A 21121-nucleotide genomic window follows, 5' to 3' on the forward strand; every position below is an offset into this window, starting at 1 on the left:
CTAAGAATGCACTATGCTCACCAAATACCCACTCCCCACACACACGTAGCACTATCGGTCGGGAGAGGTGCTAAAGCTTCAAAGCTTGGCGTTCTCTGGTTCAAACTTTACAAGCAATTAATGAAAACTTCAGATATGAAATTGTTGACTCCGAAGCCCACAAATAGATTGAGCTGAAAGGCGACCGCAACCCGAGATCTGGGTCCGATTTTCAGGCTGAATGTTTCTAAAAATTGCGTTGCTCTTAATTATGATACCGGAAACTTTTGAACCTGCGCAAGTGGTCCGGGACTTGGCGTTATATTCGGGTTGAGATTTAACGCTCATCGATGCGTACTCTTTGTTTTGTTTATGACGATCAAAATGGTGTATGAAAACTTGTTCAATGACCCATCGTAGATGGGGAAAAATGTCTGCTTAGACAACCGAACTAAAATTGGCTAGAGTGATCTCTCAAACAGCGTGCAATGGCGGAAAGAAAAGCATACTCTATAACGTAGTGGCCCAATGCGTTGAGGTTGAATGGTCGCAGTTTCAGGTCTCCTGTATTGGAATCGTAGACTATCTTCGCGATTATTACCACTGGTGCACATGCGGAGATCACTGCCTGCGCACAATCCGTCCAGACAACACCCCTCAGACCACCCTGGGGGAAAAAAAGAAATGGCCTTTCATGTGTATCACAGTAAGAGAAACAAATTTGTGTGCGCATGTTTGAACGTTCACGTAAAAGTACGCGACTCTGGCTTAATATAAAACTAAACACATCTAAAACCAACCCTTTTGGGAAGTACCGCGCTATCTCATGAGACGGACAACACGCATGCTGGGAATACCGATGTAACCTGAACTTCGCGGTACTTATATACGCTCCTCGGTTCTATGCGAACTTTCTTTTTTATTGCCCCCTGGTGAATCTTGTCGCTACAAGTGGCACTAATTCATGCGGCAGTAAAAGCAAAAAAAAATATATATATTTAAGAGTTTCGATGACCCTTTTAATGAAGATGTAGCAGCCTTTGCATGGTGATTCAATTGCTTCGAAATAATATAATCTCTAGGTCCGAAGAATAGATGGCGCTTACAATCTTTCTTTTTTTTTTTTCGGTGACTCTGCACGATTTGATGGAATAGTCGACGCATCCGGCAACTTTCCTACTTTTCACAGTGGCTTATCCTCACCCCTAGCCATCCGTTAGCTTATCCATACGATCTTACTGATTGCCCCCTAACGTCGGAAGAGCAACTCTGAGGAGTCTATTATTCATCAGGTAAAACATCCCCGTAGCATGACGAAACAATTACCGACCAGGTAATCTATGGACCGCGGCTGAACGTGCTTGAGCGGCCCCATCGTCCGCGACCTATGTGCAGCGCCAGTTACTGCAGTCGCGTACAGTTTCTCTCGGCGTTTATTTCTCTCTATCTCTTTCCTTTCTGCCACTACCGCCCACTTGCCCCCGAGCGCGGCAAGTAACCCCTACACTTCGTTTCACTTTAAGTCCAACCGTAGTTGATGCCACGATCCTTTGGAGCCGGTAAAGCAGCTCCAAAAGTGAACCATCAAGGCGCTCGTGGACTCGCCATCATCGGCTAAACTAATCACATACCAAAGAAAGCGCAGGATAGCGCTTCTTTCACTGTGCCTGACTGGGCTATAGTCGGTGACAACAGACGCCCAAATAGCATTGAGTACTATGAAGATGCGCTTTCGAAGCTCTTTGATTGACTAAATCGGATTGTGACGTTGGTTGTGGACGAACCGGGCAATCAAGTTTGGTTTGACATGTGGCGCCATATTATGGCGAATTCTTGCAACTCTGAGGCGTTCCCGCGACCGCAATCACTGGACCCGATCTTGAGCTGTAAAGTCCGAACTTTTTTCGAGCTGCGATGCAGCGATCGTGTCCAATCGCTCGGTGGTTAGGCCCTCCCAGATTTGCCCATTTCGGCCACCAGGCGCGCAGTCTAATGGTTCACCGAGTCGCCGCCTATTTGCTGCCCTGGGGCAATATATGGCGAATCCGCGTGGCTGAATTTTCTGCGTCACTCAAGGAGGTCAGCTGATCGGACCCGACGGGTGCGTCAGCGATCGGCTGGTACTCGTGTTCAATCAGTGAACACACGGGGATCAGCCGAATCTTGATCGTCGCTGTTCCTGCGATTCACGTTTGCTCCTTGAAGTGACGCAGGAAATCGAGCACTGCGTCCTTGATGTTTCTGAGGAACTGTCACGGCCCATTGGCCGCTTGGTTGCGCTCGGCCAGCTTGGCTTGAGGTCGAGAAAACCTTGATAATTGCATAATTCGGGGATCCACACTGGTTGCACTGGCGTTCGCGAAATCGTCCATTCCACGCACGAGGTCGTCTAATCGGTTACGTGATATATTAAAATTGTACTTAGATACCAGAGCCGTGTACACTGTTCCCATGAATCCAATGGCCAAGCAGCACCAAACGAATGAAACCTGAAATACTGCAAATAAAAGCAAAAAAAAAAAAAAAAAAAGTCAATGTATGCATTAGTAATAAAATATCTAACCTCAAAGCCTTGCGCAATTCTGTGTCAACTTACTGGTCGAGACTGCCATGGCTGCTGCAGAAATGGCAACAGCGCCTGAACTTTGCTGAAAATGATCAAAGATGGGATGAAATGTACCGTAATCGGAACGAGATATTAGACCATAGCTTCCTATACACCTTTCCAAAAAACGCTCCTAGGCCGCCGCCGTGTTGCTGATGCTGATGCGGCTGGTGCGACTCTCGCGCCCTCTATCAGCTAGAAATTTTCTGCCACTCTCTGGGACTGTGAACACCCGCTCAGCGCGGTTCTCTACCTACATTTTTGCGGTTTTGCATTCGACGTTTTCCGGCCCCTCTTGAAAGTTTCCACTTAATGTTTTTATGCGTGCTGCGTACCCTTTTTGAGTTATCTTCCCTTGTGAAAAATAAGGCTGGTAAGTGCCTGCAATTGGAGCTTTTCTGCTCGACATTCACCACGGGAAACGAAGGAGGTGAAGGACGTCGAACGACCCTCGACGCGATTTTGCGAGCATTGTTCTCCCCCCTCCTAGAGATAATCCGCGTAGAATCCTCAGTCTTTTCCGAAAATAGTTGTCCGGGTTGGGGTGAGAAACGGGTCAGTCGCGTTTGTTTCCTTGCCATGGTGCGGTTGTGAAAAAAGGAAGCTCTTCCCAAAACGTGCCCCAAAACGAAGTCATCTCGGATTCCGTCCGATCGTCAAGATGTGACTGTCGTCGACTGTGACTGTGTTATTTGAGATCTTTCTCAAATAAATTCTCTTCGGATAAGGCTGCATCGTGTGGTACGTTCGATATATTGTTCGAATGTTAACACTTCCTCAATTGTATGTTCGTGTCCTGTCCATCGGTAAACACGTTATTTGTGAGCGTGAAAATGTATGCCTTTCGGCCCTCTTCTGTTGCAATTTATTTTTGACAGCAAAGCGCTTTGTCGTTTGTCATGCGGCGAATCCCGCGGCGCCGTCAAAGCTCATCGTAAGAAAAAAAATAATAATAACTAGAACTATTCATTCCAGTCGCATTCGTTCTGTCGCACGCGTACCCAACAAAAATAGTTTAGATTTTTTTTTGCTTTTTTTTTTAAATGTGGCACAATGCTTTTTTAATGTCCTCGGGAACATACATGTACCATGAAACACAAAATATAGCGGGAAAAGACGAGAATTTAGCTGCCAGCAGCGCTTGAAACTGCGCCTACGCAGGCTGCGCCTATTGAAATCACAGTCCACTCGGTTAGGGTTAGGAGGGACGCCGGTGAGAGTCTAGCCTCAAACTCAGTGACTGGGCTCGAAAACAGTTTGTCGCCCCTGGGGTCGAGTGTTTTTTGGAAAGGTGTATATTCGAGAAGGCCTGTCAGGATTCAACGTAAAGCGGTCGAGGAAAAAGGGAGAGGCGGAGAGGGAGGATGCCCAAAAGCGCCTTGGAGGGGATACCTTGTCAAAAACAAAAATACTCGCGTGTTTTGTTTCTGTTTTTGAGGGAGGAGAGATAGGACGTAGGTTTACACCCTTCTATTCTCCCTCCGTGCAACAATCGCCGCACCCTTTCCGCGTTGCCTCGCCGCCGCAGCGTTTAGGAGAGCAAAAAAAAAAAGCAAAAGAGAAGAAAGAAATACAATTGCGTTTTGGGAAGAGGTCACTAGGTCCTCTGGCGCTCACGAGAGATCGCCTCCTGCGCTACCATTGCGTTCGCCGTTCTGCCACTTCTCCTCTCTCTTTTCCGGCGTACGGGTGCTCTAGTGTTCCGTCGTCGATTTGACGGGCTTTCCAGTATATATAGAAGGCTACGCTTAGACGTTTTACTAAACTATTATTGCCGAGTTTTCCGGCCGAAGGCTCTCTTTCAGGCATGTGCAAATTTAAAGTTCGAACGCTATCTGCAGGATAGACGATATAACGGGAAATTTCTGTGGCGCACAAATAGAAATAAATTGATTCTCTTACAGTAAGAAGAAAGTAGATTATGCAGGCTGTAAGTGAGATCTTGCTTCCGTATCGTGCTCCGAGATACTGGAAAAAGAGAAACATTTTACAATATCCCTTAAACAAAAAATGAGTACTGAAGCCCGTGTCACACAAATGTCTCTCGTGTCTTTTTCGCTTCAGGTTGATTTCATTTCATTTCATTTCATTTATTTACTCTCAAGGCCGAAGCATTACAGAGAGAAGTGGTGAAGCAAAAAAAAAAAATACAACATGAACATAAACACAGCAGGGGGCTTACAAAAAATGGTTGCAAATGGCACTTTTGAAACGGTCGGTGTCAGTGACTGAAGCGATGGAGGCGGGGATGTGTGAGATGTGTGATATCACATCTCAAAATTACACTGCCTATGTCTTTCGGACTTTTGTTTCGCCCTGACTCCGTAAGGCCCGGATCAGAGATATTTACACTCCCTCACAGCTCAACAAACGCAGGGCTAGTGAGTCCTAATCGTCTTATCAGTCCACAATCACTTAGAGTGCTGCATAAGCCAATGAGAACGTCGCAGAACTAAAAACAAGTCAAGGCAGTAATGCAGGTCCTGCATTACTTAAAGAGTCTAGGACATGCCAAAAATAAAGTATGATTTTTTTTTGATGGGAAGACATTATATTCGGGAAGACAGCCATGCTTGGTCGATTGGTGGCGTACTTCGGCCACCGTCCATGGCGGCATGGCGTCCCCTCGTACGCAGTCGCAGACTTGCCAGTACGTGCCAGGGGACGCCATGCGCTCTTCCAACTGGGCCCGAATAGTCGACGCGAGAGTAAACAAGAGAAATGAAAAACCTATGGTATCCGCAAAACCCTGTGGCACTAAAATGTCCATCCGACACTGCTGACATACCAATTGCAACGTCGCGAAACAGTGATTTTTTTTTTTTTTGCTTAAAGGCTGTTCGACAATAAAAAGTATAAGTGGAGTACTTTACCTCAAAGACCGATGTCACCTTGAGTCTGTACAGAACAGGGATTATGATGTGGACTATCACGGGAATCATCATGAGGTAAGGAAGTATGCACCACAGCATATTCATGCCATACGCGTAGAAGTGTGCAGTAAACGAGATGATGCCTGTTGAAGATACGAGCGTGGCGAGAACAGACAGTGCCAGCGGTATCATCTGCAGTGTACGGCTTCCCAAGAACACTTCTTCCACGCTCAGCGACGAACGCCTCCTAAAAGAGAAAAATAGTCCCAAACCGAGCACGACAACCATCAACACTCCGAACACCGCAAACTCGGCAGGGTGTGTCATTTTCCTTCGTAAAATATCACGTCCAACCTGTAGCAGTTTACGTGTACGACTGCTACTTCTGAATCCTGCTCAAATTTTAGCCAGGATTGTCGAGTTGGGTACGTAAAAATAGATCCAATGTCGACAAATGTGGGGCGTCGTCAAACTTCAGGGAGGATTTATTGTTTCCTCTTTTCTCCTACGCTGTGCGATTTTCCGTAATATATATAGAGCACGAACACGTCACAGCAACACCGCCGGTGGTAGCGACGCCACAGATACAAGTCATGTTGCTAAAACATTAAAGTTTACGTATTCTGACACGTCATAATTACGCAAAGGAGAGAGTACTCGACCCCAAGAAAGCAGAAAGAACGGAAGCATGTGTCCATAACGAATACCTCTTGAGGTTCTCATGAGTTCCGTTTGCTTGCATAGCTTTGTCATGGAAGTCGCAATGTGCTCATTTGGTGGAAAAGGAAACATCAAGGGATCCGAATTTTTTTCCTCCTGACCCATGAGACTTGGTCCCAGGGGCAAAGTACTGTAAAGGACCTAGTAGTTGTTATCGTCCGTAGTTTTTATCCTGGGTAAAAAGTTAACCTGGTTAATGTAGTTTTCACCCGCAATGACTCATCGTGCCAAGACTTTTTCCAAACCATGAAACAGTTGACCGGGTTACACTGCGAAGTAAATGAATGCCGACCGGTAATCCTTCAAGTCGAAGTATCCTTTTCATACACATTGATACCTTAAAAAACAAAGGACATGACTTATAATGTTCAAGCTTCTTTCTTTGCGACTGGTCCTTGGGAGTTCTCATCAGCTAATGTCGCAATATCATTGGCTTCCGAGCAATAATAAGATGCTTTGGATTCATCAGGATCTGCGTCACTTAAGTGGTCAGTAAATGTAGCCTGGTAGATGAAGCCCATAAAATGAGTCTTTAATGTTGCTAGCATATCTCGGCAAGACAAGAGCTGAGCGACGTTCTTGTCCACGAATGTGTTTTGCTTGAGGGCTGGTGTAGGCGGGAAGTTCATGTCGTGCCTACGCTTCGATTCGCTCGTAGTCGGCGTCGGTTCTTCGGTTGGCTCAATAACCTGAGTGACTCGACGTGACACCTCTGCTTGCCAAGTTATGTTGGAGTAGAATCTTGCCGGAATAATGCAAATTTCATGCGTATTTTCGGGGCGGTGCCTTAACCGGTTCTTTTAGGCTACAAGTTTCAGACACAACTGAAGGTTTCAACTAGGCGACGCGATACTGCCGGCAGCTACTGGAGGAGTAAAATCGTAAAATCTTAAACAAACCCTCTTCTTAAAAAAAAAAAAAAAATATCCGAGTGACTCGCGGTGGCATGACCGAGTGCTCCTACTTTTTTATCGAGTGACTTCTTGAGAGGAAGGCAGGTAGGCTGTAGGGAGAGGTAACGTCCGAAGACTGAAGGATAGCCGTTAGTTATGTCATTCATTGCGTTTTCCTAAGCTGTATACTGGCACTCAAAGCCCGTGGCCAGCCCCGATCATAAAATCTATCTTCGGGAAACGATGCTCTACTGGCGATCAAATGCTTCATTTATCGAATTAGGCAGATTATTCTTGTAATAAGAAGGTCGCAAGAAGCGTTCTGAAATCTGAAAAACAATAAAAACGGAGGCACGAATAAATGGTGGCACCACGAAGCCTTGTATTCTCCTAGTAATAATAGCCTTCTATAGGCTACCACAACGCCGCCTAATATCAGCCATGGACTTTGATAGACGGCAACTAGTTCCTTCGTTCGGATTTCGCCATCGATGTTGAGAGACGGGATTTTCAAGCGGTAATGGTTTACCATTTTGAATGTCGGAATCACGAGAACGGTTCCCACGTGCTTTTAGGGCCATTGCACTGACGGATGCAACAGCTTTTGTTAACTGGGTGTATTTAAGCGTGAAGTCACTTCACCAAAGGACAGCAACTCCACCACCAGACCATCACCAGCCGTGAAGGTGACCTAAACAATTTTTTTCTGCAGTGGAGCGACTCTTAGGGCGGATCCTAGGTTGAGTTGTACTGAAATAAAAAAGACACTGAAGAATAATTACCAAATACCTCAGCAAATAATTACGAACACCTTTGTCTGGGAAAAAGTTTTATATTGGTGATCGCAACACAATTTTACAAAAAAAAACTAATAATCAGGAGCTATTGGAATGATGCCAAAAGATGCCGCTCAGATGACATAGTAACAGACAACTAAACTTGCGTCCGCAGTGTGACTCCGAAATAACACGCCTGTATTTTGTTGGGTGCTCCCTGAAGAGAGTTCACCACAAAGAGGTCAATATGATAAAACGTTTCAAGCAAAATGGACGGAACCTTTTTTACAGCTGAAGAACACGTGGCGACGTTTGCCCTAGAAATCCAAAACAAAGTCCCTGTACAATGACACACCACAGTATGCTTTCCAGCAGTCCTCCAAAAATCAAGAGAATCGACCAATATCTAACTTGGGGAAAATCTTGCTGCACCACGACAATCCATCAGCTTAGTGTGTCAATATGACACTAAACTTCCTCGAAGTTCATTTCATTGGAATTAATCACACACAATTTACCCCATCCATGCCTTGTATCGCGTGAATTTTGCGTGTCCTCGATGGTTAAGAAGAAAACTGATCGGTAAGGGGATTTTAAAACCCCTGACCATAATTTCACAGCCTAGTAGGAGCACTTAATTCCAGTGCATGATAGCCATTGGAGCCTGTCCCGGTTTTTTTTTCCAGAGGGATGGGCCATTCTGTGCAATGCCTAAAAGGATACCGAAAAGAAATGTAATAGTTGTAAAAACAGATCTGTGAGGAGTGCCTAAAGTATCAGTACCTTTCTACTGACCCTCATACTGCGTTTTCTTTTTCTAAGGGAGTGCGAACAAGCCAATATTAATAGCAGCTTTGCCGCAGCGGAGTGACTCACCCAGATACAAGTGCCTCTCTGCCCTTTGGGTTAAAAACGAATGTATACCATCCTTGATAGGCATATTCAGCTATTCAGCAAACTTGAGGGAGCTTGCGCTTTATTACGCACTCATAAAATGCATGTTGGGTAGTTATCAAAAAGGGCTGTTGTATAAGTTTACATAATATAATAAGACAATAAAAACACATTGATGGCTGCTTCTTAGTGATCGTATAAGAGAAAATTAATATTAAATATTGGGAATAGTGGAAAGACTTTTTTGTAGCCAACTTATTTTGTAGCCAACTTACCTATAAGGTTTGATGATGAGCTACGCTGTGTAAGAGTGCACTCTGTTGAGCCATTTTACGGAAGGGCAGTGTGCTATTTAAAAATACATATTTGTGTATCAGCGTCACCGCGATAGCTTTTTCGTTTCCTCATATATTAAAGCCAACATTCAAACGCATCGCAAATGTATTGGTTTTCTTAATACCACAATATTTCTTTCCAGTAGCGCTGTGTAAGGTAAGACGATTGGCTAAAATATTTATTCAGATAAGTCACCTGCTTTGTTTTGATATTGCGATACCAGTTACGGTATCCGAAAACTGTATAATAAATGTTTTATTGTAAGTAAACTGGAGCACGTACAGTCGTTACTAATGTGGTGCCACCGGAAATCGAATTTCTGACGGCGGACCGGTAAACAGCATGTGGGCTCTGATGCAGTGTGGCTCCCACGCAGATTATATTTCCGCCTCCACGACGTGTCGCGTTAATCGCGAGGTACGTGAATTTAGTTCAAGCGGGTAGAGGTGAACTCTGGGTTTCCTAGTACGCAGTAGGAATGGTGTAGCGAAAGAAGTAAATAGACACTCATCACTGCTTTCTTAGAAGACGAGTGTACACGGCCGAGTTGGCAACGCACCTGGATCCCACGCGAATCAACCGGGTACTAATCTTGGTGGTTTAGCTTTTATTGTACAATTGGTTGCTTTATTAAAAGGTTGCACTGCATTCTCCTAAGTTGTCGTCGCTTGAAGTTTAGTATCTTGCTGAGTTAAGAGCGTGTATAAAAGCACCATAGCGCATTCCTTCGAGTCAGTCTTACGCCAGCACTGAATCCTGCTGTAAAATAACAGCGACGCCCGCAAAGCCACTTCTGGCACTTCGTTATTGTACAAATTCGTCACATTAAACATTTTTTCTCAATTACTCTTGCCTTGCCACCTTCCAATCGTCACAATCAACAGTGAAGTTTGCGTGAAAATAAGTCGTCAAAATCGATGGTGCTTCCGCTCATGACCAATCGCACATGTACCGGAAATAATTTTAAAAAAAGCCATCGAACAAACAGGCCAAAAAGGGAATAACAAAAGGGGATTCAAGAAGAAAAATAAAGCAAGCTACTGTGATTTAAATGTCGCGTCTTGGGTCGTGGCGTGGGCAGAAAAGCAAAAATCGCCTGTCTCGTTTTCGTTTTGCAGCGTATGTTTATCTTTGACGTTTTGTCGCAACTGCTGCACAATGAGCCCAGATGAAAGAGAAAAGATCGTGGGTATGAGTTGCAGGAGGAAACAATACGGAGGCTTTTCGCTTGAACGCAGTGTGTTAATGTATAAAGGGTGAGTATACGTTAGCGAGCAAGAAAATAACAGAGCATAATTGGTAAACCTATACCTCCACAAAAGCAGTAAAATTTTTGAGTGTGTTCCAAGCACAAAATACAGGGCGCTTTAGAAAAAAATAACTCCGAGGACATCTAGGCACTTCTTATGAGTTGTGAATTCGAAAGCATAAATCTGAAATTCAACTCCGACCCGCACTCCTTGGAGCCTTGGGCGACGAGCAGAGCAAGGCTGCACAAGCTGCCACATTGCCACAGTGGCGGCGGGAGTGTGGGGCGCAATATGGCTAAAAGCAGAGCATAGAACGCCGTGAGACAGTGTTCCCCCACTCCCGGCCAGGGGTGGGGGAACACTGTCCGCTTTTGCAGTGCGCTTTTGTGGAGGAGGGAAGCTTGACGAAGTCCTCCCTTCTGTTCTTAAAATGCCGAATGCGTGCGAACACGCTCTCTACAGCACCGTCAGGCCGCTACGCCATGACGAAATAAACCCAACTAAACAATGCTAACAAACAGTTAGTCATAAAACATTAAAAAAAAAAAGTTCAGCAAAACCGTTCCCGAGAAACAAAGTTCAGCGGGGCGAAGAAACACACACGAAATAAAAAAAAAAGTTTTAACTGACCGATGCCGAGTCCAGTCCCATGACACTGAAGCCTGGCAGGATGACGGTATTCAGATGAGGCTCAAATCCGTTCTTCATTATATTACGCACATTCACGACGGCTGTGCAGAACAGTACACTCTAAGTAAAAATGGTGGAAAAAAGTAGCAACGGCAAGGAGGTTAGAATACTAGGAGGGGGCACGTTGCAATATTGGTGAAGCCTAGTCATAAAAAGTTTAAATGATTTTGTGCCCAGCGTGACCGCAGATCTCTCTGGCGATTGGTGCGCGTGACATGTCACGTGTGAGATGGAAGGTTAATTGTAGAAGGACTCCTCGCAGGCTTGCGCGCGCTCCGACCGGTAGGTTTTATCAGATCAAAGGCTAGACTGTGGTGTATTCTAGTACCCCATAGATTCTAGTACACTGTAGCAACACGAAGGTTAGCTACGGTCACGTGATGTGGACACGTTGGCATGGTAAGAGAGGAGAGTAAGGAGGAATTTGAGAAAGAGGCGAGGCGTCAATGGAGCATGACTTGTGGAGGCAACGCGGCCGACGTCATGCCCTCTCCTACCCTTCTATCCTCCTTGAGCAAAGGCGCGTCTCCCAAGTGCAAATAAAGTATACTCTAAGAGCCCCGGTTTTTCGCTAAGTATCGCAAAGGGTACTGACGCGCTCCCAAGCGGACACGAGAAAAGGGGAGGAACGAAACGTTTTTCTCCTTCTCCAGACAGACGGGAGAAAGCTTTCGCCCTCCCGACTCATCTTCTTTCGGTTTCGTTTTTCGAGCAGGTCACACACGTTGTTTAACAAATAGCTGTTGAGTTGATAGAGCTTCAGCGGCAGCGAAGGCCGCCTGTAATTCCGTCTTCTAGTCTAAACGTGCAGACCATTTCGGTTGCAATGACGTTTTTATCACTAATTTTATCAAACGAGCGAACGAAGCCGCTAAAAACAGCGAAGTTCCGGAGCATGTGTCAGCAGCGCCACGTACACTGGGTAGGATGGCCGTCTCCGGATTGCGGGACTCACGCGGCACGGAACTGCAGTAGCGAAACCACGCGGAACTATGTCGACGTGTTCGACGTTATGGAAACCGCAGGAACTGTGTCAAAGACAGGCAGGTTTTGCTGCCAGCTGCCTAGGTGCCTTCCGTGCTGAGTTCGGTTTTGTTTTCCGATGCCGAGTGCAACCGGCTTTCAACGAGGTTCTGTATTTGTGCGTGTCAGCAACATAGCTGCAACATCGTGATTGCAGTGTTGTGGGTTGTGAACAGAAGACTGGAATTATCGCCGATGTGACCGTCTCCTCGCGTATCAGTGGTGTAACAACAAGATGAGATCGTAAACTGTCGGGCATTGAAGCCGCTGGTCGGGCCGTGATCGGAGGAGGCGGGGTGTCGCAGGTTGACATTCCGCTTTACATTGAAAAAGTTTAATACCACTTGAGGGATTACGTGCAATCGATCAACGTGCCGATAGTCATGTTGGAACGCTGGTCTGAACAGTATAAGCTCCTATCGTACAGTGGCCAATGTGACTGTCGGTTGTCTCGTCCCCGAGAGCGATTGCGCTCTGAGGAAAGGACAACAGCACGAAATCGTGACGGAAAGTACGTATATTTACAGTGTGTAATTTTAGCATTAAAAAACAATAGTAAATAAAATCGAAAAAAAGCTACCCTTTATTTTGCTGTTTAAATATACTACGGTTCCTGGAGAAACTGCCCTCCAAGTGGCGCGCTGGGATGAGCGCTGGAAGTTTTAGGGCTCGCCACGGCGTAGCTCCGTACACTTAACACCTGCCGCAAGTCGCGGCTTTGGCTGCATTCAAGTTGATCGACAAGCGATTTCTCAGCCAGTGAAGCACCGCTTCTACTACAGAGATTAATTCAAGACGGCAATTGCAGCTTTGCGCGAACAGCACAAACAGAAAAACGAACACTACAATAGCAATACAGGCTACGACGTGCCGTGCGGGGAAACAAACTCATGGCTTAGAACAGCATTGGAGCGGCTTGATTTATTGGCTTTCAAATAATTACGGCATGATCGAGCATTTTCTTTTTTAACAAGAGATTCATCCCCTGAGCCATTCAAAATACTCTCAGAGGTATGACACTGCTGAAAAAAAATCAACAAGCTGGGAATATTTTTTTATCGCTTATTCAGTCACCGAGAAATTCCGTCCGTTCAAAACGACCAGTATAAAAGACGGAAACTCAGAGCACAGGCGTAGTGTTAGGGTTAGTGTGGTGTTCCGGTATATTGATATTTGTGTGTGCCGTGTATGTGCTCAATATATGTTGACCTGATGCTTCTCACAAGCGTTATGTGTGTAGTAGAGGATCCCCAAGCGCCATATTGGTCAGAGAAAATCAAATTATTTTTTGTAGAACGTGAATTGGGCGGTGGTACCTAGCGCCACCTATACTCGCTACTTGCAATTACTCTGTTTGACCCCGCCATCTGGTGGCTAGCGATTTAACCTTCTTTCACGCTACGCGATAAACAGCGGCTTCGAGTTTGTTCTTTCGAGAGCGGCTTTTGGTTTCGCGGATTCTGTTTGCCCTTCTCCGTGATGTGCGGTTGACGAAGGAATTGTGACTCGAGGAACACCAAAGGTAAGATGCAAAGTGCGCGAAGTAACTTTATATCGGTTGTCTCCGTTTAACATCGCATTGCTGTCGACGAGAAGACTGAGTTACTGCTTTCGAAACGCAACTTTCTGTACCTGTGGGGGGAATCTGGCTTCGGAAATCAACAGTTCGCGGAAAGCTCGTGTTACGTTTTTATTTGCTGCTCCTCTCGTCCCGTTCAAGAGACGTAGCGTCCTTGTCAAGCCTTATTGGGCTCGATTTGCTCGATTCGGGGCCGCCATATTGAGATGTAAGCGACGGAGGAACTTTTCTCCCCTGCTTCAGGGACGACAGTTTCTCCCTTTCTAAAGGAACATGGGTTACAAGACCATTCCTCCCCTAAGGGAGGACTATCCATACCCTTTTTTCTAAGAGTGTAGCTGTGCAGAACAAAGTGAAGAATAGATTCGAGCAGCGATGCGCGAGGAGGTGGTCGAGACGTAACATGCCTCGAGCCTTATATCGGGAGAGGAGCTTTTGAGGTAGTTACTGCAGTTACTCAAACTTTTTTCTTTCCCTTCCCTTTTTCAAAAGAACACGTCAGCCGGCGCTAACTTTTCATCTCGGGAGAGGACCACTCTTCATAAACGGTTATAGTTGACAAAGAGGCTGACCTCGACCCAACTAGTGTCCGGGCAGAATAAACACAAGTATATTTACCAACACGCTCGTTTTTAATGTCAGTCTGCGGTCTTTGCTGTTGGCAAAAGAGATAACCTTTCGGTGCTATCGGATCTCCGTGGAGAGAGATGTTCGCCGCGTCAACGACACATTCGTACCATTTCACTCATCGTGACACAGGGTGCGCTGGTCGCATTACTGTGACGGGCCGTCCTATTTAACACAACGAGCGCGAACGCTCGTGGTCATCTGCTGGTTCCGAAAGGGTGGGACGTTCATATAGGCTAGTGAAGGCCCCGAATCAATAGGACGTTTGCCGATTTCTACACATTAAAAATTTACGACGCCTGCTGGTCTGTTTAGAAGTGTTGCTTTCTCTTTTAAACTCCTCCAATGTAGCTTGCCGCCTATAATAAAATTTAGATATTCAATAAATAGAACAGGGTGGAACTACTGTATTTCAATGTTATGTGGGAACGTTGAAAAAGGGCAAAAAATATTTTACCGTTTGTGAAGGCACGCAATTCGCAAGTCCATTTCGAGTCGTAAAAACAAGATTCTGCACGATACGGACGCTTAAATATAGAACATACAAACAAAATACACACTTTTTCAACTTGCTTTTCATGTAGACAACTATTATATCTACATTTTAATAAAAAATGAAAACAAGGTTTTTTTTTTTTTAAATCGATTTCAAAATGGTATTTTTTGGTTTTCGCGTAATGTTAACGTAAACGTTTCTCAAAGGATATTTTATACAGCCGAGTTATTTTATTACATATATAAAAAGAGTGTTTGGGGCTCTCCGTGGACATAACAAAAATATTAATGTAACTCAAGTAGATCACCAGTAATTAATTGTCAAAGCTTGTCAACAATTGACCGAGGGGGCGTTTTTGACATTTTTACAGAAAAAAAGCAAAAAGCCTAAAATTATTTTATGGTATTAGAGCCTTTTAAATCTGTTCACAGAGTGCTTGAAAAAATTAATATAATGTGGATTGAAAAGCCACGGCGGCAGGTTCAACGAAACATCCGACCCGCGACGCATGTGAAAAACACTGCTTTCCGCCGCGGCCACTTTTAAAATTCGTTAGTCGAGAACAAAAAATCCGACGAACTTCCGGTTTGTGGCTACTGCGTTTTAAGAGACGACGCCATAACATATATTTTTTTTTTCAGCACAATTAAATATTCGACCCTTTTTGCCAGCACGATTTGGGATGAAATCACCCATATGTATATATATATATATATATATATATATATATATATATGGGTGGTTTCACCTCAAATCGCGCAGGCAAAAAGGGTCGTATTTTTAATTTCGATGAAAAACATATATGTTATGGCGCCGTTTCTAAAACCGCAGTCGACACAAACCGCAAGTTCGTCGGATTTTTCGTTCTCGACTTGAATTTTTAAAGAGGCCGCGGCGAAAAGCAGTGTTTTTCACACCCGTCGTGGGTCGGATGTTTCGTTTGATCTCCCGCCATGGATTTTCAGTCCATATTATATTATCTTTTTTGAACCACTCTGTGGACACATTTAAAAGGCTCCAATACCATGAAATAAATTTAGGCGTTTTGCTTTTTTTCTGTAAAAATGTCAGACACGCCTCCTCGGTCAATTGTTGACGAAATTTGACAATTAATTACGGGCGATCTACTTGGGTTACACCGATATTTTTTATGTCCACGGAGAGCCCAAAACACGCTCTTTATAGTTATTATAAAATGCCTTGGCTGTATAAAATATCCTTTGCGGTACGTTTACGTTAATATTATGCAAAAACCAAAAAGTACCATTTTTGAAATTGATTTTCTCAAAAGACCTATTTTTATTTTTTTTATTTTTTGTTCAAATGTAGACATGATAGTTGTCTACACGAAAATCAAGCCTAGAAAGTGTATATTTTGTTTGTATGTTCTACATTTAAGCACCAATATCGTACAAAAACGTGTTTTTACGGCTCGAAGTGCACTTGCGAATTGCGCGTCTTCACAAGCTTGGAAATAGTTTTTTTTCTTTTTTTCAACGTTCCCACATAAAAATGAAATACATTATTTCCACCCTGATATACTTATTGCTTATTTTAATTTTATTATAGGCGGCAAGCTACATCGGAGGAGTTCCAAAAAGAGAAAGCAACACTTCTTAACAGAGCAGCTGTCGTCGTAAATTTTTAACGTGTAGGAGTCGGCAGACGTCTTATTGATTCGGGGCCCTCATTGGCCTGCATGAACGTCCCGCCCTTTCGGAGCCAGCAGATGACCACGACCTTTCGCGCTCGTTGTGTTAGATGGGACGGCCCGTGACACTAAAGCGAGCAGCGCACACTGTGTCACGAGGAGTGAAATGGTGCGGTTGTGTCGTTGACGCGGCGAACAGTGACAGCCACCCAGGAGGAGTCGGTCAGAGTATTGCACAAGGGAAAGCAAAGGAATCGTTGCCTGAAAGGATGAGGACACCACGGCCTTACAATGTCGACGGTCAACAACTGATCTGCCAGCCAAAAACAACGCCGCGTGCGCGCTAAAACTGGCGGCGCGGGACAGAAATCCCGCAGACGCACACACGAAGATGGGCCGGTTTCGTTAGGGATGTGGGGAAATTTGAAACCAGCCATCCGTGCATGCGTGAAACGTTACCGCCTGTTTGCCCTAGCTTCGAGCGCTCTATCCTTACCGTGAAACGGCCGTGCTCTCTCTCTCTCTCCGGGGAGATCCGATAGCACCGAAGGGTTATCTAATAAACTTGAGGAAGAAAATGAGAAGGGAGTGTTTAAGTTTAATTATCCCCACCAACCCGCTCGTTCTGTCCTTATAATGGGTTACCTCTTTTGTAAAGAGCAGAGCACGGAGACTGACATTAAAACGAGCGTGTTGATAAATTTACTTGTGTTTGTATTCTGCCCGGAGACTAGTTGGGTCGAAGTCAGCCTCCTTGTCAACTATAACCGTTTGTGAAGAGTGGTCTTCTCCCGAAATGAAACGTTAGCGCCGGCTGACGTGTTCTTTTGAAAAAGGGAAGGGAAAAGAGAAAGTTTCAGTAACTGCAGAAACTACCTCGAAAGCTCCTTTCCCGATATGAAGCTTGAAGCAAAGTCTCGGTTACCTTCTCGCGCATCGCCTGCTCGAATCTATTCTTCACTTTCTTTCGTACAGCCACTGTTCCGCACAGCCGTCGTGGATGTGCGTAACAGAGGGAGAAACATATTCGAGCATCATCTGGACGCCGTCATCCTGCCAGACTTCAATGTCGTGGGGCCGACTCGTGTGTGTTCCTTCGCCCCGCTGAACTTTGTTTCGCGGGTGCGGATTTTTCTGAACGTTTTTTTTTGTTTCAATGTTTTCTTACTAACTGTTTGTTACCACTGTTCAGCTGTTGGGTTTATTTCGTCATGGCGTAGCGGCCTGGCGGTGATGTAGAGAGCGTGTTCGCACGCATTTGGTTGCGTCCCGTTTAGGGAATGCCCGGGGGAGTTGGTTTTTGTTCTTGCCATGTGCGACTGAGTTTTCCTGTCTTTATTAAATTATTGTTTAATAATTATTAATTAAATTATAATATTAAATTATTTACCTTTACGTGCCGTCGACTTCTTTGTCTGACTCTCCACCAGGCGTGGACCTATCGCCTTGCCACCGCTCGAACCTAAATACTTTATTTTATTTATTTTTTTAACGCAATTTTCGTTAAGATCGGAGTTGGGCAATTTAATTCCTATTTATTTATTTTTATTTCCTACCCTTCTCCGTGACACACTCTCTGTGTGTTTCGGACCGTTTCTGTGTCACCACTTTTGTGTATTACGGAAGTGAAAGGACATTCCCTGGTGACCTGTGCGATGTGCGGTGAACAAGCCCCAGTGTTTGGTTTCGTAAAGAATTGTATATAATATATCGACGATGTGGGGACTTTCTTTGTCTTAGTAATATGACAGCTAATAGCTAGTCGTGCTAGTTTATTTTGAAAGGTTTATAAATCGAAACAATACAACGTCTGTGCCTTTTGGTTATTGAAAGTCTACTATAAGGCCTGCTGATTTGGTTAGATATGTATCTCATGGTTCCCGCTCTTATCAAAACATACATAAATATTCAATGCCACAAAATCCGTTTATAATTGATTACAAAATGCAGAAGAAAATTCAAGAAAACTTTTTCACATATCATAGAGACGCATGGGTCGCTATGTCTGACTTAGGTCTTGCAAAATAAAGACGCCTTTTTCCGATATTGAGGCCTAAACATAATACATGCAAACAAAATATACATTTTCTAGGTTTGATTTTCGTGTAGAAAACTGTCATATCTACATTTGAACAAAAAATAAAAAAAATAAAAAATGTGTTTTTTGAGAAAATCAATTTCAAATATGGTACTTTTTGGTTTTTGCATAATATTAACGTAAACGTACCGCAAAGGATATTTTATACAGCCAAGGCATTTTATAATAAACATAAAGAGCGTGTTTTGGGCTCTCTGTGGACATAAAAAATATCGGTGTAACCCAAGTAGATCGCCAGTAATTAATTGTCAAATTTCGTCAACAATTGACCGAGGAGGCGTTTTTGACATTTTTACAGAAAAAAAGCAAAACGCCTAAAATTATTTCATGGTATTGGAGCCTTTTAAATGTGTCCACAGAGTGGTTCAAAAAAGATAATATAATTTGGACAGAAAATCCATGGCGGGAGATCAAGCGAAACATCCGACCCACGACGGGTGTGAAAAACACTGCTTTTCGCCGCGGCCTCTTTAAAAATTCATAAGTCGAGAACAAAAAATCCGACGAACTTGCGGTTTATGTCGACTGCGGTTTTAGAAATGGCGCCATAACATATGTTTTTGTCATCGAAATTAAAAGTTCGACCCTTTTTGACTGCACGATTTGAGATGAAATCACCCATATATATATATATATATATATATATTGCCGCGCGCAGGGTCACGGACTTCTAGAAAGTTCTCGTTCATTCTTGCTGCGGACATAACTATCGTTCATCCTTGTTTTTGTTGTTCTAGAAAGTGCTTGTTCATTCTCGCCCCGAGCGCGCTACGCTCGAACCTTCTCCGCCGAATCTTCGAGATAGTGACTAACTCTAGATAAGAGGCCCCCCGCGACCTTGTCGAGTCAGTTTCGCCCCAGCGCTCGACTCTGCTGTCTCGCCGACCTCGACGCTCGCGACGCTTTGTTATTATTTTCTATTCTCTTTTTTTTTTGGCACAAGTTCGCCACATTAAACGTTTAGTTCTTCCTGTTTATTTATTGTTATTCTGGTCACCACCCGTGACATTTTGGTGGAGGTGCGGGGTACCGCATGCCTGTACAGCGTTCCCCTCCAAAATCCCGCTGTGCAAGTCCGGTACCAAGCCCAGTGAGAAGACCACTCCCCGTGGAACCCGAAACTCGGACCAGCCGGCGCATCAAGAGAGAGGATCCTGAATACGGTTTGCTACTGGACAAGCCCAAGCCGAAGAAGACGACGATGGCCGACCAGGCGCAGGCCCCGGCTGCTTCTGCCGTCGTATACCTGCCCGTCGCACCCAAAACTCCGACGCCGTTCCACGGAGACGCACACGAGGACATCGAGGACTGGCTGCAACACTACGAACGGGTGGCCCGCCATAACGGGTGGTCAGCCGAGCACTGCTTGCAGAACCTTTACTTTTCGATGGAAGGAACTGCGAGGCACTGGTTGGAAAACCACGAGGCTTCTTTGACGTCGTGGGAGGTGTGCAAGCAAGAATTAAAGAAGACGTTTGCCTGCCAACACCGACGTGAGAGGGCCGAAGATCTCCTGCGAACAAGGACCCAAGACCCACATGAGAGCGTCACCAGCTTCGTTGAGGATGTTCTCCGCCTGAGCGCCCGCGCCGATCGTCAGGCTACCGAGGAGAAGAAGCTGCACCACTTGATGAGGGGTGTGAAAAGTGAGATATTTGGCGGTCTCATTCGCAATCCCCCGACAACCGTCGACGGGTTCGTCACGGAGGCGACGAATATGGAACGGGCCCTACAAGCACGCGCCAGACACTACCAGCGACACCCCGGCGTAACCACTCTGGCGACATCCGGATCCGACCTTGGCACCACCCTCCCCGGCATCCGTGAAATTATCCGTGAAGTCGTCCAGGAGGAACTAAAGAAGCTCCTGCCCGCTGCAGTACGCCCGGCCTCACTCTCCATCGCCGAGGTTGTGCGGGAAGAAGTCCAGAGAACCTTCCAGAAAGAGGTTCCCGTCGTCGTGGCAGCCCCCGAGGAGCCCACGTTGACTTACGCCGCAGTGGCTCGACGGCCACCGCCTCCTCCTCGTCGCACCTATGTCGCGCCGCCCCGACGTCAGTCTCCTGCGCCGCAGCACGACCGACACCACGACGACCAGGTCCAGTACGCCTGCCCGGAGCCTCGCGCACCCCGCAAGACCGACGTTTGGCGAACGCCCGACCGACGCCCTCTGTGCTTCCATTATGGGGAAGCGAACCACACCTACCGCCGATGCCCATACCGACGACTCGGGCTTCGCGGGTTCCACCCGAACGACCCGCGACCCTGTTATGGTGAACGCCCTCGGGAGATCGACGAGTACCTGCGACGACCTCAGTCCCCCGAGCCTACGTTCCGCCGAGAGTTCCGGTCGCCGTCGCCACGACGTCCAGCTTCGCCGATGCACCGACCCCGACGTGAAAGCCTGTCGCCCCTCGCTCCTCGCCGGGGAAACTAGGCGCGGCAACCCATGGAGGTGGAGTTGCCGAAGACGACCGACGCCAAGATCCTCCACGAACGTCGGAGGGCCCCCACTCGAACGCTACCAGAGATCGAAACCACGCCCCTGCAACGGTGTCCAATAACCTAAACGTCGTCATCGACGGCCACGACGCATCAGCGCTCGTGGACACTGGAGCAGACTACACAGTC

Source organism: Ixodes scapularis, unplaced genomic scaffold (assembly GCF_016920785.2).
Source record: "Ixodes scapularis isolate PalLabHiFi unplaced genomic scaffold, ASM1692078v2 PGA_scaffold3__209_contigs__length_174095766, whole genome shotgun sequence".
Taxonomy (NCBI): Eukaryota; Metazoa; Arthropoda; class Arachnida; order Ixodida; family Ixodidae; genus Ixodes; species Ixodes scapularis.